At 34.4% G+C, this 18,455-nt stretch overlaps 1 long non-coding RNA gene across 5 annotated transcripts; it reads left to right on the plus strand.

Moving 5' to 3' along the window:
• Positions 1-202: 202 nt before the first annotated feature.
• Positions 203-2,308, plus strand: LOC141672640 (uncharacterized). Of its 5 annotated transcripts, XR_012555636.1 has the most exons (4): positions 203-654; positions 1,168-1,416; positions 1,504-1,626; positions 1,765-2,308. It is a non-coding gene; the product is annotated as an uncharacterized LOC141672640 (long non-coding RNA). The 5 variants fall into 5 exon arrangements; XR_012555634.1 differs by lacking the exon at positions 1,168-1,416 and having other exon boundaries at positions 224-654; XR_012555633.1 differs by lacking the exon at positions 203-654 and having other exon boundaries at positions 866-1,416.
• Positions 2,309-18,455: the final 16,147 nt, after the last annotated feature.

The raw sequence follows: 18,455 nt of genomic DNA on the forward strand, positions 1-18,455 counted from the left end.
TATAAATAAAAAAATATCTATTTACCCCTATTTCACCTTAAACCCCACTTTTTCATTTTCCCCTTGTTTAAATTTTCATTTCCCCCTTCACCCAAATTTCACTTTTTAGGCCATTTTTTCATTTCATCTCCTCTATTTTTAGTTTGCCCCCAAGTGAAAATTTTATTTCCCCCTTATATCTCCCCCCATTTTGTTAACCCCGTTTATATCTCCTTCTCATCGGTCTCTGCTCTCACCCCTCTATTTTCCCTGTTCTCTCTCTCCCAACTCTCCCTTCTCATCACTGACTCTCTCTCTCCATCTCCCCATTCTTTCTGTCCCAACTCCCCCATTCTCATGGATCTCTCTCTCTCTCTCTATCTCCCCATCTTTTGTTCACTCATTTCCCCTTTACATGGTAGTCCATCTCCCTCTCTAAGCTGTAACTCCCTTTCTCTCATGTTCTCTCTGTTTGAACTTCCTATGCGGCCTCTCTTTCCATCACACCATTTGTGTAATTAAAACCTAATTTTTAACACCTCAATTTACTTTAACCTCTCACCTCTCTAAATCCAAACCCAAACCCCAATTCAAATCTTAGAAACTAACCCCTATCTCGAGTTATTCAAAAGCTCGATTTCAAACGCAAACCCTAGTTCGATTTTTGGGTTAAAGGTATACACTTGTCTTATTTTTTTTTAAATGATTTTATTTTCATTGCCTTGGGTTTTATATTCTTTTCATATATTATTAAAGGAGCTCATATGTTCAATTAATGTATTAGTATTAAAAACCTACTAATTTGTTATGTCATGTAATTTTATACTGCAATTTTTATTTCATCCATTTTGCAGGTGGTCCTATGATATTAATTAATTTTTGATTGCTCACTATGTATGTTTTCTTAGCTGCTGGATAAATTTAAGTTATATGATTGCTCAATTCACATATTTTGTTTCAATAGATTCTTGATTTTTGGATGCTTTTAATATATGATTTGTTCTTATCTTGATTTTATTGCTTTTAATTAATATTTTTTGCTTCAGATTAAATAAATTTTCATGCTGTCTATTCTAAACAAAGTTATATGATTGATTTAAGAAATTATTGGTTTTGCAAGTACTATGATTCAAGAATGCATGTATCTTAACTTTGTTCTATTTTTATCAAACTATTGGTTGTTTGTAGTACCTGGTAAACAAGTTTGAATGGGATGCGGAGAGATTATATAAACTTTGTTGATATGTTTAACCAAGCCCATGTATAGATTGTTGCTAGAGGAGGAAAAAAGTTATCTAGAGTTGCAACTGTTGTAGGGGTATTGTCTCAATAGAAAGGATGATACTTGTTGGAAGCCAACATCCACACCACGAACATAGAAGACAAGATGTGAGTGATGGGTTAGAAGGTGTGGTCGAATCTTGTGATTTGGTGGAGGTCTTTATTAATTGTCTTGTATGAATACAAAATAAAATAGAAGCTTACACAACTCTCGTGTATCAACAACATATACTTTTTTTGCAGGTTGAACTTGACTAACCAAAGATTGCCAAGTTGGTATCGTTGAAGAGTGTATTGAAGATTCTTGTGTGAACTGTACAAAGATAACTGCTAGAAGAAAATGGAGTTTGTAAAAGTGATCATTAGGTTTGAACTTTTTGTTTTAAATTAAACCTGAAGTATTTTATTATTTGCATAAATTGATACATGGAATTGAATTTATGAAGAGAGGAAGTTTTAGTCACGAGGAGCTTAATGTTTTTGTTTCTCTATTGGAATTTGCAGGACAAAACAAGACCCGAGAGCAAAGACCACGAGAATGTCTTGGACAACTGCCAACCACAGGAAAATCAATTATTAATCTTCAAGCCATGGGAATCAAAATTTATGGATGATATGAACCTATTACAGGGGATTCAAAAGCTAAAAATTCATTGGAAAATATAGTTGGATATAGTTGAGCAAAAAAGGTATTTATAGTTGGCATATTAGTGCGTATACTAGAGAAAGCGTCATGTGTGTTTGCACATGTAAATGTCACCTGAATTTCTAAAGAAAGTTAACTCAGATTTTTCATTTTTATATGTTTTAACAAGCAATATAGAGTCCCGAAGTACATGTACTCGAATGGTCTTATTTTTCTTAAGATAGAACTTGGTTATACTTAGTTGGTTTTTAGTTGAAATGGTGTAATGGATGGTTGGTTGATTGCTGGAGTAATGGAGGGTTGGTTGTTTGCTAGTGTAATGGTGATGACTTGGTTGTAATCTCAATGGTTTTTCTTTGGATTTTAAATTTGATGGCATATTAATTTTACAATGTTGCTTTATTTGCTTTGCATTTGGAAACCATTGTCTGAGGGGATTTTAACCCGTAAGTTATCCAGTTAAAACATTGTTATAGTTTGTTTCACACAATAATTTCAAAAACTAAAAGCTTGTAATATTGACTTTCGCACAATACCAAACTGAATAAAAAACCCTTCTTTATAAAACTAATTATGTTCAGACAACACCATTTGTTATAAAAAGAATCATGTCTTAAACACTAACTCAACACATTGTAAACTAAAAGACAAGTGTGAAACTAAATCACACAACACACGAAACAGGACAAATCTTGTATGAGAAGAGTTCCTACAACACAAAACAAAATGCAAGCGTTGTCTGTAGAATTTTACTACAAGAGCTATTTAATTCATTTGTGTTGTGTGTTGATCTGTAGAACAACCATTTGAGGACAATAAGAGTTGTATTACTTGTTTTGTTCTTATATTATTATGGACACACTACACAACCGTTTCCAGAACACTTGACTAATACAGATGTTTACAATATAAGTTACAAGAATGCGTTGTCTATTCTGGATGTAACACAACAGGTTTACTACTCTGGTCGTTGTCTGTGCTCATTCACACAACAGTTTTTTCCCGTTGTCTGATCCATGTAAGAGACGGCGGCTCAATAGTCAACGGTTTTTCAGGGTATCAGATAACGGGCAAAAACCGTTGTGTGAGCCGGTTTTCCTTGTAGTGTTAATTTGATCACATACCAGAATCTTGGAGCAATCTATATAATTTCCCATGTCACGAACGGGGACAACATCCTTGTAGACATGTCGGTAAAGCTTTAATATATTGTGTCCATTATGTGAACCTGATGCGATACAGTATTGACATAGTGCTAAATTACAATTAATGCACTATCTGTTCCGATCATTTTTGCAAAGGTCGTGAACTGAACAAAGATCAAAGAAAGTTTTACTCAGAAACAAATCAAGCCAAGCTGGCTTGCCCTGGAATCTGTGCTCCTCCTGGAAAGGAATTTCTGTCAGGTAAGGCTGCTTTCTAATTAATTAGATAACCAAATTACTGTACATGGCATAAAAATTTACTTGGTAAAGCATAATAACACGAGTTGAGAACATTATATTTTTCCGGTTCTGAATAGAGATTATCGTGGAAATCTAATGAATCTTCTAACAGTAGACTATATATTATATATCAAATTAGTGGAGCGACAGGGAAAGAGAAGGAGCAAGGGTTTATTCAAAAGAACACTATAAAATAAAACTAATGAATATGTAACAGACATATGTCATGGAGTACTATTTTACAGGGCATATCAACTACTAATTTACCAAACAAGCCACTGGTCCTGTATGGTTTACTTTTACTCCCAGTGACTGACTATGTTTTTCTGGTATGGTCCTAATTAGCCTTGATACTGCATCGATTCAAAAATATAAATTAAGATAAATATTAGTACATGAGTCAAAAATGAATTTTAAGTAATCCTGGACAAACCATTTCGAAACTTCAATGAAGCACCAATTACTATTACTACAGACCAGCGGGAGTAAAATTGTTGTAGCACACAGTCAACTAATGAGTAATCCAGCATTACTTCACACAAGTTAAGTGTTTACACATAATCTAGTGATAAATTCAAATATATATGTGTGGAATTTGCTAGGAGAATACTATTTTTTGGAACCTGCCTTTTTACTCAGGATCTAGGCTAGGTAGCTGTATCAATTGTATTATATAAAATTGCTAAAACAATTACAATCATATAAATTTGTTCAGCTACATAAATATCTAGGACAAATTATATATAATTGTAGAAATTATACATTTGTTACTTAGTTTACGTACCTGTTGAATTGATCTTGGATGATGAACACTCATGGCTTCTTTTGTGAACAAATTTTGAAGGAATAGATGGGTTTATTAGAGGATGATAATATGTGCGAATATAATGACTTATTAGCTATAGCTGGACAACGAACATTTGTTAAAAATAATCTTATTACGGATATTAAATAATGAAAATTATTCAATTTGTACTTATTCGAATCATGTTTATTGTAGTATATAAAAAGATAACTTAAAACTTAATATCTCCACAATTTAATTTAGAAAAAGTATTCTATATGTTGACATAATAATCCATAATATTCTAGTATTTATTATATTTAATGTCTATTCAAATATAAATGATTAAATATACAAAGAAAAGGAAAACAGTCACTCAATCAATTTAATTTCAGGACTACCTTGAGTTCTAAAAAAGAATTTCATTTTCCATATCTGTAAACAACGATTTTGTCGGATGCGTTTTTGAGTTAATTAAGCTTGTTTCTTATATGAAACTTATGATTAGTGTGATTTATGGAATTATTTGTGAAATCTTTCTGAAAAATGGACAGAACTAAATCAACGTTAATATCATTTTGATTAGCGTGGTTTGTGTGGCGACCTTCGTTGTCGAGAAATCACTCATATTGACGTTCTTTATTAAAAATTTGTCAAATTTTGTTTTTATATATATATCATCCTTTATATATTAGCTGAAAGATACTCAACAATTTGTTCCAGTGTTTTTGCTATCATATCTTGACTAGCATAAAAATGGACTTTTTACTCAAGCTACAGTTGCAAACATTTTTTGCGTGCATTTCGTAGGATTTCTTTGTACTCAATTGCTTATAGCCTGTTGCAGTGATATTGTGCTTGATTGTGGTGATGGTGACAGTGTGGACTACATAGTTCCAGGTTACGGGGGATATGTCCTCTCCCTGCACTGGCGTTTTCAGGCTGTAATCTTTTTAGATTTACTAATATAAAATAAAGTTTAAAGGAAATAAAAGTCAATTTGTGTTAGGTGAGTACCAAAATTTGATACTTTTATATTTACTTTTGTGCTGCAATAAAATATGGTTTCTCTTATTAATAAAAAGTATAAATTTTAGTTATCTTATGAACCTAATATTTGTTATTTTAGATAATTTAATATTAATTATTATTATTATTATCTTATTATTATTTTATAATTAGTTTAAATATTTTTTTAAATTAAAATTAAATAGACGCTTGGATAAATAATAATTAATAAAAACAAAGTTTAGATAAAATAGAAGTCAATTTGCGTTAGGTAAGTACCAAAATTTGGTACTTTGGTATTTCGTTACTTTTATCTGCCAATAAAAGATGGTTTTACTTATTAATAAAGAGTATATATTGATGTTTTATTGTCGGTTCAAGGAGTTATAATAAAGAGATTTTTGGAACAAATTAGAATTGGAGTATAATTTGATTTGAAATTGAATTTTATGGTCCGCTTGTGCAGTCTATAATGTTTGAGCCATATCGAAATTCTAGAAGTCTGATTTAGACCATTCAATAACCCACAAAAATCCTATGAGAAGAGTTTAAGGCATTTATAGATCCTGGGAGGTAGTTCTGATTGGTCAATAAAAATCGATTTCAATGCTATTTTTGTTGTGTTTTTTCTTAGTTTATTTAAATTATCATGAAAGGTAAAAGGGGGAATATCTCCCTTTCGTACATGAGTAGACTGCTCGTTACGCCCCTTTCTTTTTTTGCGGACCGAATAGACGTGAAAATGCTTTTCCGGGGAGTGCAAGCTATGGCTGGAGTTACAAAACGCACACCTGGCGGTTATAAGTGCACTACAACTACTCAGAAACCATATCAGGACATCCCGGCCAGAGAAAAAAATAGACCAGTTAGTTGATCCATATTGCTTGATGCTTTATTACATTGCTTTTTTATTTTTTATGAGATGACTCATAAACCTTACATATTGGATGGAATTTTATATCGTTGTTTTTTCTCCCCTTCTTTCACCTAATTTTTAGAAGAGAGATAGAGGGGGTAAGAGAGAAGTAGTTGTACAAGGGAGGGGGAGAAGAAGTCATCAACAAAATAAAGAAGATTTCAGTCATTAAAGACATTCAATTGGCTTTATTTTCTCATATCTTTTATTTATTTGTTCTTATGAACATGTATTGTTCATCTTGGGATTGGTTTAAGATATTTATTATGAACTGAACTTATATGGGTTGGGATTTTTATGGAACCCTAGTATGGAAGTGTTGGTATTTGATAAGAATTATATATTGCAATTTGCAGTTTATTCATCAAATGATTTTTATGCTAATACCTGCTATTATTTTATCAACTTTAGTAAGTTAACGAGTTAATTATAACAATGAGACGGTTATAGTTAATTGTCACAAAACTTGAATGGTGCATGATTAAATATATTGATATTAATTTTGTGACGGTATATACATATATTGTTACCTTACATAACCGTGTGAAATTGGTGCTTATTTGTATTCTCGAAGTTAACATAACCGTGTGATTTGGTGCTTATTTGTATTCTCGAAGTTAGATTCGAAACCTATGATCATTGAATTTTAGATTAGTAAACTGTGACCTTGTGTCGGTGCTTTATTGTCGACATGAACATATTATGGGTAAATAATTATCTTAACTCAACTTCGCTCTATTAGAAAGAAAAATGGCGATTTCAATGCCATTCTCACTCAAATCGGATCTAAACTTCTCTTATATGAAATTTATCCGATCTCTTTGCTAATATAATTTAGTTAGTTAATATACTTGTTAATTAATTAGTTATAAAAATCATCACTCCATTATTATGTTCTATTACCAAATTGTTAGGTTGTTAATTGTGATTTATAGAAACTTACGGTCCTTAAAGAGCGAAATCTGACTGTATTACTTGTTTGTGATTATTTGTTTGCGATTGTGTACATTTACACTCAATATTTTACACAACAGTAACCCCTAAATCTTAAACCTTTTTCCTTGGGCTATCTATACACCAATGAGTAACTTAAGAGAAAACAATATTTTTCTTTCTCGCGCGGTCTGGTTTCTTAGCTAGTAAGGAGTCCGGAGTTCGGGTAATTTTTTATTTTTCTCTCTTGTAAGTTAAAAATTTAATGACTTATATCTTGGAAGAAATATTATATCTTCCCCCGTTACCGAGATCATGTTGTAGTAAGAATTTCGGGGTTGAGGTAATTTCTTTTTTGAGTTTCTCTCCCTAATTCCAAATTTGAAATATTTGAGTAAATTAGATTTTTTTGTGTTTTTCTTGCCCCAGCCTGTATTACTAGGGAGCCCGATGCTAGAGGCCTTTTGGTTTTCTCTCCTGTTTTTGTGTTTTTCTTGCCCCAGCCTATATTACTAGGGAGCCCGATGCTAGAGGCCTTTTGGTTTTCTCTCCTGATATCCAAAAGTTGAAAATCTTTGATTAACTTAGAAGAAATTTTTTGCTTTCTTTCACTTAGGGCCCGTAGACCTGTAATAGGAATGAGTCCGGAAAGGAGCCCGGAGCTAGGATAATTTTTTTTTTGAGTTTCTCTCCTTATATCCAAAGTTCAAAAACTTTGAGTAATTTGAAAAAAAATATTTTTTCTTGTCCGAGGTACGGGGTCCTGTAGTAATAAGGAACCGTGGACTAGGGGTTTTTTGTTTTGCTTTTCACTCTTTATATCAAAATTTGAATAACTTTGAGTAAACTTAGGGGGGCTGTTGAGTAAACCGGACATAAATCCTGTTTTTTTTTGAATTATTGCCTGTTGCCCGGGCTTATGTGTTTTGATTTGTAGCCTCTGTCTCAGGCTTATAGATTTTCTGATTTTGTGCCTATGGCTCTGGCTTAAAGCCAGGTTTTTGTACTTTAATTTTTTTTTAATAAGATTTTCTGAATTTGAGCCTGAGAAAATCATATATCCAGACAAAGAAGTTGTCAACGTGGTGAGGTATTGCTGTTCTCCAGAAGATTCGTAAAAATCATTTATATAGTAGAGAACTCTGAGATATCGACAAGTCAAAATAGTAGTAGAGAACTCAGAGATATCGATAAATTAATTCTACATGCAAAGAAATGGAGACCTAGATCTCGATAAGTCAAGATTATACTCGAGAACTCAAAGATCTCGACAAGTCAATCTCACATTTGAGAACTCAGAGACTTCGATAAGTCACAACAACTATAGAGTAATAAGAGATCTCGATTAGTCACTATACTTATCGAGATGTCAAGTTCTCTATATACCAAACTGGAGATCTCGAGGTAAACTCAAAGTACAAAATTCAGACCAGTTAAATATCCAAGATTATCAATCAACAAACAAATCAAATAATTATTTGAAAAGTCTACAAAAGCAGCTTAAAGAGTACAAGATCAAATGCCAAGATTAACTGACAAAGTAAAGTCATAGACATGCACGAGTTGCAAAGATACACTAAGCCAGAAATAGAAAGTTTTAGTTAACTTAAAGTAGGGTTTAGTACATGCTATTGCATGCTGTATAAAACCAGTGGTTACTGTTCTATAAAGTAAATATTGGATGCTTTATTTCAGAAGCAACAAATAGATCTAAATTTCTTGTAACTCTCAAGAGAGAAGCTGAGTTCTTAACATACCAAGAACCCAGAAATTTGTAGCAAATGCTAGCTTGATTTTTATATAAAATTAAGTGAGTTTTGAAAGATAGTATATTCATGTGCATGTTTTATTAATCCTGTTAAAGCATATTATCTCTATAAGACAGATTACTTTGTTCACCATTTATAATAGTTCAAAAAGCCTTTAAAATTGTTCAAAACACATTCACCCCCCCCGGTGTTATATTCATTACCCAATAAGTGGTATCAGAGCGAAATATGTAAGCAAACAGATTAAAGATCGCGGAAGAATGAATACACAGAAGCTGAGCAGTATCGAAATTCCCACCTTTGGCAGATCTAACTATACATCATGGAAGAAGAAAATGTTGTTGTTCATCAGGATGGCCAATCCATTATACATTCAGATTCTCAAGAATGGGCCTTTCACTCCCATGATAAGAGTTGAGGAATCTACAGATGGGGACATGGTCATTACAACACATTATATCCCTAAAGATCCTTCAGAATATAATAAAACTGAAAAATAAAAAGTCTCTCTGAATAGTGGCTTGCAGCTGATTTTAATAGAGTCACTTGGAAATGTAATGTACAACAATATTGTCAACTGTGACACAGCCAAACAGATCTGGAAGAAAATAGAAATATTATGTGAAGGAACAAAGGAGGTTCGGTCAAACCAAAGGAAGATTCTAGTTTCTCAGTATGAAGGGTTTATGGCTAAACCAAAAGAAGGAATCACTGAAGTTTTTGAAAGGTTCAATAAATTGATAAATGACTTGCAGCTATATGATAAATATTATGTAGCTGAGGAGGTTAACCTAAAGTTTCTGCTAGCTCTTCCTGACCATCTTGAACAGAAAATATCAGCCATTAGAAAAGGAAGAGATTTAAGCAGAATAACTTTGGAAGTTTTATATGGAATCTTGAAAACTTATGAACTTGAAATGTTGCAAAGAAAGTCATTGAAAGCACACCATGGTCATGTTGTTGATGGATCAAGTGCTTTGATTATCAATGACAGAGAAGAAAGTGAAGATGAGAAAGATGATCAAGTTCCAGTTATTCAAGCTATGGAATAAAAGAACAAAGGACCTCAAAAGCATGTTGTATTGGAACTGGAGGTAGATAAATATTATACCTTGGATGAGCTAGATGAAATGGATCAATCCATGAATTACTTGGCTAAGAAATTCTCGAACATAAGAGTCAAGAAGCCAAGGTTTTTCAAAGGCAAGGGATAATCTTCTAACAGCAATAATTGGAAACCAAAAGCTCAGTACAATTCAGCTAGCAAAGGTGGCTACAAAACAGAATTTATGGATAGATTAAAGATAAGGTGCTTCAACTGTGATGAATTGGGTCACTTTACTACTGAATGTAGAAAGCCTAAAAAGGTGAAGAAAGACAAGGCCTATCTTAAACTTGAAGCAAAGTATGAAGCTCTCTTGAAGAAGCAGTCTGGAAAAGCTTATATTGCAGAAGGAAAGAGTTGGGATGATACTGATGTTGATGATGAGGATGAAGAGGTTGAAAGCTATGCACTCATGGATTTTGAGCATGGAGAAGCATCCACTTCAAAATCAAAGGTACCAACTCTAACCACTATTGATTTAAATGCTAGTAAATATAAGGAGACTGTGTAAAAGATGAGTATGGAGATGTTTCATATACACACTAGCTTAGTGGCAGCTACTGAGGAAGTCAGTAGGCTGAAGCTAATGAGAAGCTTTAGAGTGAGAAGCAAAAGATGGATCTACTACTTGTGGAGCTTGAGTCAGTCAAGCAAGAAAATGAATATTTGAAAAATAAGCTAAAGTGTGCCAATGAGATTAAAACTGTGTTAAGAGAAAAGGTTGAGAAGAATGAAGTGAAACTGCAATCATTCAGGAATGCATCTGAGTTGGTTGGTCAGTACTATGAGAAGAACAAGCCATGTGCTAACATAGCTATTGGTCTTGATTATGATGCTTTGAATATCATCAAGAAAGCTGTAGGTGATAAAGGAAAAATAATAGAAAATGAAGATGTCCCAGCTATGCTGAGAAAGGTAGGTTCACCTATGTTCAAAGCATGTGAAGTAGATTTCAGTGAAGAAGAGTTGATCATAAAGCAAGAAATTGCTGATGAAGATAATGAGAAGAAAAATGCAGAAACAACTCCAATTTCCAAAACTGAAAAGAAGCCCATGGTCAATCAAGATTCCAAGACACCTGTCAAGGAAACAAAAACTGAAGATGCAAGAAGGAAGAAGAAGAATAAAAATGGAAATATAAAGATAAACAAAAGAAATAATTATGTTGCAGATGCAGCAATAAAGCAATGCTAAAAATATGGCTCTGTGAATCATCTAACTCACCTTTGCAAAAAGGTTGTTAGTAAGCCAGGAGTGGGAGCATGCAAATACAATGAAGTAAAAACTGAAGATCCCTACTCATTCTGTGACAAGTTTGATTGCATACCTTGCAACATGAAAGTAATGACAAGTTGCCACAAGCTGAGAGTTGATCTCAAGGAAATCAATATTGAATCCTCAGCTAATAAGGGCAATGCACATCTTTCAATGAACTCTATTTTTTCTGAATCATCAAACTCTACCTCTATCAAATCTGTTAACAAGAAGAAAGTACCTATCACTTTTTGGGTTGCTAAACACACTTAAACTCATTGTGTGCAGGGCAAAAAAAGAAAGTCATATGGATCATAGATAGTGGATACTCAAGACATATGACAGGTGATACGGCCCCGCTATCACAGTTTAAGGAGAAGGTTGGCCCATTAATGACTTTTGGAGACAACAACAAAGGCTTCACAATGGGATATGGCAAATAGATCTCTGGAAATATTGTCATTGAAGATGTAGCATTGGTAGCTGGTCTTGAAGTAAATTTTCTTAGTGTCAGCCAATTTGCAGACAAAGGTTTCAAGATTTTATTTAACAAAGAAGAATGTACTTTTATCAGCAAGAAAACTGGTGAAGTTGCTTTGAAAGGAGCAAGGAAAGGAAGCTTGTTTGTTTCAGACTTAGACTTGGCAAATGAGGATGGAATTTGTTACTTCTACACCAAGGCATCTGTAGAGCAAAGCAAGCTATGTCATAAGAAGCTGTCTCATTTAAATTTCAAAGCAATCAATACTCTAGTTAAAAAGGAGTTAGTGAGAGACATGCCTAATCTAGAATTTGCTCAAGATGAAGTCTATGATGCTTGTCAAAAAGGAAAAATGAAAAGATCAAGCCACAAAAGTAAAACTGTGAATTTTATAAGTGCGCCTCTGCAACTTATTCACATGGATTTAGTTGGACCAGTTAATGTCTAGTCAATTTCAAGAAAAAGATATGCACTAATAATGGTGGATGACTACTCAAGATATACATGGGTAGAATTTATGCACTCTTAAGATGAGACTCCACACATCATAATTGAGCACATCAAGAAGATTGAGAAGCAGGCTGAAGATCAGAATTGTGTGAAAGGATTGAGGAGTGATATCTGTACATAATTCAAGAATGCAACCTTAACTGAATTCTGCAAAGACAAAGGCATTGTTCAAGAATTCTCAGATGCTACAACACCTCAACAAAATAGGGTAGTTAAGAGAAAGAATAGAACACTAGTAAAGGCTCCTAGAACAATGCTGCAAGATACAAAGTTGCGAACTAGTTTTTGGGAAGAAGCTGTAAACCTGCATGCTATACTCAAAACATATATCTTATTAACAAAAATCTTGGTAAATCACCCTACTCAATCTTGTCTAAAAGAAAGCCTACTGTGAAGCATCTTCATGTGTTTGGAAGTAAGTGCTATGTTTTGAAGGACACCTCTGAATATGTGGGAAAATTTGACTCTAAAGTTTTTGAGGCAATTTTTCTGGGATATTCATTGGAAAGAACTGCCTACAAGGTCTATGTGTTTGATCGAAGATTATGGAAAACACATATGTTACTTTTGATGATGACAAATGCCAAGGTTTGGAATGCCTTGATGAAAATGAAGTAGAAGTCCTAAAGTTTGAAAATCTCAACATTGATAGTGATTCTGATGATGAAGCTGAAGTCAACATAAATCACAGAATAGATGGAAAGTTGACTGAACAAGTGAATCAGGATAATGGAAGCTCATCTCATGGACCTGAATTTAATAGCACAAACTGAGGGGGAGAAAGAGAGGAAAGTTCTGCAAGTCATGCAAATGGTGAAGAAAACACAGAAAACTCAAGTCAACAAACTCACACCAGAAAGTGGGATAAAAGTCATACTAGAGAAGCAATTATTGGTGATCCAACTGCTGGAGTGAGATTTAGAAGTGCAACTGCAAATGAATGCCTTCATGCATATTTTTTTTCACAAATTGAGCCAAAGAAAACTGAGAAAACCCTTCTTGATCCTGATTGGATATCTGCTATGCAAGAAGAACTAAATTAATTTGAGAGAAACAAAGTTTGGAAATTAGTTCCTGCACCAAAGAACAGAAGTATAACTGGAACAAAGTGGGTGTTCAGGAATAAAATGGATGAAAATGGAATAGTCACCAGGAACAAAGTAAGGTTGGTTGCAAAAGGTTACTCACATGAAGAAGGAATTAATTATGATGAAACTTTTTCTCCAGTTGCAAGACTTGAAGCAATAAGGAATTTTCTTGCATTTGTTGCACATTCAAATTTTAAGGTATATCAAATGGATGTAAAGAGTGCATTCCTTAATGATGAGTTGGAAGAATAGGTTTATGTGCAACTGCCACCTGGCTTTGAAGATCCAGAATTTCTAAATTTTGTATATAATCTATTCAAGGCTCTCTATGGACTCAAACAAGCACCCAGAGCTTGGTATGACACATTGTCAGAATTTTTGATTAAGCATGGATTCACTAGAGGTACTATTGACAAGACTCTCTTCTACAAGAAGCATGGTGATGATATGATCCTAGTTCAGATCTATGTGGATGATATTATCTTTGGTTCTACTAATGAAAAACTTTATCAAAGATTCTTTAAGCTTATGCAAAGTGAATATGAAATGAGTATGATGGGGGAATTAAGTTACTTTCTTGGACTTCAAGTCAGTCAAAGAAGTGATGGAATCTTCATCAACCAAACTAAGTATGTCAAGGATTTATTGAAAAAGTTTGGCATGGTTGATTGTTCACCCGCATCTACACCTCTGTCTATAGCTACAAAGTTGGATGGATATAAAAAAGGCAAGAGTGTAGATATCTCAATCTATAGAGGAATGATTGGATCTTTGCTTTACTTAACTGCAAGTAGACCAGACATCATGTTTGCAACATGTCTGTGTGCAAAATTTCAAGCCAATCCAAAAGAATCTCATTTGATGGTTGTGAAGAGGAGTTTCAGATACTTGAAGGGGACTCCCAACTTGGGATTATGATATCCTAAGGGAACTGGTTTTGAAGCTGTTGGATATACAAATGCATATTTTGCTGGATACAGGGTTGAAAGGAAGAGCACTAGTGAAAGCTGTCAGTTTCTTGGACAAAGACTTGTATCCTAGTATATCAAGAAACAACAATCTGTGTCAACTTCCACAGCTGAGGCTGAATACATAGTTGCTGAAAGTTGCTGTGCTCAAGTGCTTTGGATTAGAAATCAGCTAATGGACTATGGCCTAATGTTACACAAAATTCCAATTATGTGTGATAATACTAGTGCTATATCTATAGTGACTAATCCAGTTAATCATTTTAGAACAAAGCACATTGATGTAAGGTACCATTTTATTAGAGAACATGCTACAAATGGTACCATTGAGCTTATTTTTGTTCCAACAGAAAAACAATTTGCTTATATTTTTACTAAACCTTTGGATAAAGCAACGTTCACTAGACTTGTAGGTGAAATTGGAATGCTTAATTCTTCATCTTAAGGCAAGAACTCAGCTAATGTTTTGCAGCAGATTAATTTTTGATAAATCAAAATTCATTTGATTAATTAGAAATTAACTGAAATATGAATTATAAATATTTCATAAATCTCTGCATATTTATTTTTTAAAAATTCAAAATTTAGCTTGGAATTTTTCAATTCGAAGAAAACTGTCTAAATGTTGATTTACATTTTCAATATGTAAAATTAGCACAAGGCAGAATTTTAGTGATCAAGAATATATAGAGAACTGAGTTCTCGATAAGTCTAATTGGCCTATCGACAAGTCAGTTTAAGACTTCTCGAGTGAGTTCTCAATAATTCAGTTCTCTGACTTCTCGAGGGACTTCTCGATAAGCTTTATTATGACTTATTGATAAGTCATTGTAGAGTTCCCTGTAAGTGTTGTAACACAGAGTTCTCTACAAGTAGATTTTAGACTTATAAATAACTCAGAACTGGAATAATTTAATTCCATAAATTATTTTAGTGAAATACTTTTGGAAAAATTTATTCTGATTTTATTTGGATTTATTCAAATAAAGATTGGAAACATTTAAGTCCATTTTGGATAAACTGAGTATTTATTTGACATCTCGACAAGTCAGTTTTAGTTCTCTAAATGAGTAAATTAAAATGACTTCTCGATATGTAATTCACTTTTCAAAATGACTTCTCGATTATCAAATCCCAAACGTTTATTTTTGAGTTCTCGATAAGTCATTTGCTTTTACTATAAATACTCAGACATCTCGACATACACATACTTACGCCTTCGAGAACTCTAAGTGACCTAGAATTTTCAATTCCAAACCGATTTCTCTCTCGTTTCGAACTCTTTTTCTTCAATTTTTCTTAACCACTAAACTTCATACTATTCTCAATGGCAGTAAACATTATTGTACCCTTTATCCCAAAAGAGACCAACTTTCTTGCATTTTTAGATGCAAATCAAGCTCCTGAAGCTTTCAAAAGCTTTATGAAGTTTCTATCGGAAACATAGTGTGGGAGCTCTTACTGTTAATCATGTGCTTTACTTGGATGTCTTAGGGGATTTATGGAACATAGCAGTAATAAGAACAGTTGTGCATGAGAACCAGGCTGCATCAATTATGATAAACTATACAATCAAGGGCCAACAGGTGGAGATTTTTGAGAATGATATCAACATGACATTAGGCATTCCTACTGACAAGCTGGTGGAGGCTCCAACTCAGGATGAGCTTTATGAATTCATGGACTTCATTAATTATTCTGAGAAGATTAATCTGTCAAGCATGAACATAAAGAACCTGAGGAGAGAATGGTCCTTTCTTTTTTATTCCTGTAGAAAGTCAGGGTTTGACAACATCTCTAGTATTGTCCAGAAGCTGGTCTACTCAATGGCTCACAACAAACAGATCAATGTAGGACACTACAAATTGGAGGAGTTGAGCACCGGGATAATAATGCCATTAGAGTCAAGAGGTAATGAAATTTTTCTTCCTAGATTCATTATGTCTACTTTAAACTATAAAGTTAATGACATACATATGACAGATGGTGTAGATAGATCATTAATTGGTAATTGTAAGCAGGTGTCCAAAATTCTATTTAGATCGCTATTTACAAAGAATAAGGTACATGTGGGTCTTAAATTAAATCCATTCATATTGGAGAAATGTAGGACTTATCCTTACCCCATGCCTGACATGAGGACAAATGCTCAATCTAGTACAACAATGGTCCCTGAACCTGTGGAAGTACAAACACAGGAACACTAACATAGACCTTCCAATGCTGAGACTCTTTCTTTGATACCAATAGAAGCTAGGAAACCAACCACTTCATCCTCCCAAAAGGGTGAAATGAGTAAAAAGAAGAGAAATCAGGCAAATCTACCAATTATAAGTGAGAGTGGTGAAGAATAAACACCAACAGAGTCACCCTTGGTCAGAAAACCAAAGAAGGCTAAAAACTTAGATTTGACCACTCAAGCCACCTCTGCATCCTCTCAAAAGGATGTAGTTGTAAATAAGGGACAAAAGTAAATTCTAGAGGCACCCTCTCAAAATGATGTCTCTATTGAAAAGAACATTAGCCCAAATGCACCTTGTATAAAGTCTGCACAACCATCACTTGAACAAATTCAAGTGTATTGAAGGAGAAATAAGGAAGGCACACACAAGGAGAGCACATCCCTTGAAGCTCCCTCATCCACTTAGAGGGAGCTACCAACACTCATTTCTGATCAACAAATCTCTGTCTCTAAAATTTCTTCTTCCTACACAGCTCCTGAATCTATTTCTCAGGTGCAATCTCACTCAAGTGACTTGGTTCAAGAAACCTTGCTCACCACCCAGACACCAAATTTAGATGGTGAGAGGCTACTAGCCGGGGTAGACCTTGATGACACCATCACAAATATGGAGGATTCATCAGTTTTTACTGAAGACTCCATGGTGATCACAAATGCACCTTCATGTGTAAATCAGCCTTCATAGGCTGTAAAGTTTGAGGGTAGTACTCCTGAGGGGGAGCTATCTATATCCTCTTCAATTCAATTGGAGGTTCCTGTCACATGAATAACTTCCCTCAAAACCCTAGCTGAAATTGCACTAATAATTGAAGCTGAGAGTATAATTGCCAATGACCCTGCTACGGGAGAGGCAAGATCATCACATTCATGTGACAGTGCTTTACAAGAAGAACAAGGGTTTGAGAATGGTGCACATGACAATAACCCAGTAAAATCCCCTCCAATTCAATTGGAGGTTCTCACCACAAGTGGAGAACAACAACCTTTCATAACCACAGAGCAATCTGTGAGTCAAACTATGACTCCTGTCAGAGGTGGTACTATCACCCAACTCCCTTCTTACCAAACCAATCAACCTTCCACCTCTCGACCACAAGAACCCAACCTCATATCCCAATGGCTACAAGAAGCTGCATCTCAACCTTCCACAGTTGATGATCTCATGGTGGACCAAATTGGTGGCCTTGCTCAAATTTTACAGCAGCTTCTCATATCTAATATGTCAAATCAGGACTACCAGATCATCATGCTATCCTACCAGACAGATCTTGAAGAACAACAGGAAAAAAATATTGATGAGTCTGGTCAGGATGCAAACTGTGATGCATGGCTGGACAAAGAATTTACAATTGAAATGGATGTTGTACTAGCCAAGTTCAGGGAGGAGTATCTAACTATCTTGGGGAATAATGCTAGATCTTTATCCCCATATGGAAGTGTATGATGCAGTGAATGAAGTATATAAAGCTCAAATTAAAGCTTTCCATAACTTTGGAAAAGCACTTCAAATCACTCTAACTGGGCATCAAGATAAGATTATGAGGATGGTCAGGGAAAAGATGGACCAAATCATTCCCTCACAGACAGAGATCAAGAACAAATTCACAACCTTTGCTGATCAAATGTCTAGATATGATCTAAGTGGGGTGGAAACTAGTGTCAAGAATCTGAGAACCTCATTTGTAGCCCTGCATGACCAAGTTCAAAATCATATCACAAACTCCAATGACTCAAGACTGAAGCTGGATCAAATGCACTCTAGCAGATACACTCCTTCAGCCTTGCTCATAAAAAAAATTAAGAAGGTTGTGTAGGATACTTTTGGGCTCTCTACTTCCTCCACATCTCACTCCTCATCAAACATGCACATTCAAGAACTTCAACATCAAGTCTCTTCTCTTCAAACCTCCAACAACTCACTAAATACACAAGTACAAGCTCACACATCTTTGGTGCAGAGTCAACAAACAGACATCAAAACCCTGGTGGATTCTCACAAGCATCTCCAAATGCAGAATTCTGTAGCTTTGGGAGCCATCATGGGGA

The sequence above is a fragment of the Apium graveolens genome, chromosome 7 (genome assembly GCF_009905375.1).
Source record: "Apium graveolens cultivar Ventura chromosome 7, ASM990537v1, whole genome shotgun sequence".
NCBI lineage: Eukaryota > Viridiplantae > Streptophyta > Magnoliopsida > Apiales > Apiaceae > Apium > Apium graveolens.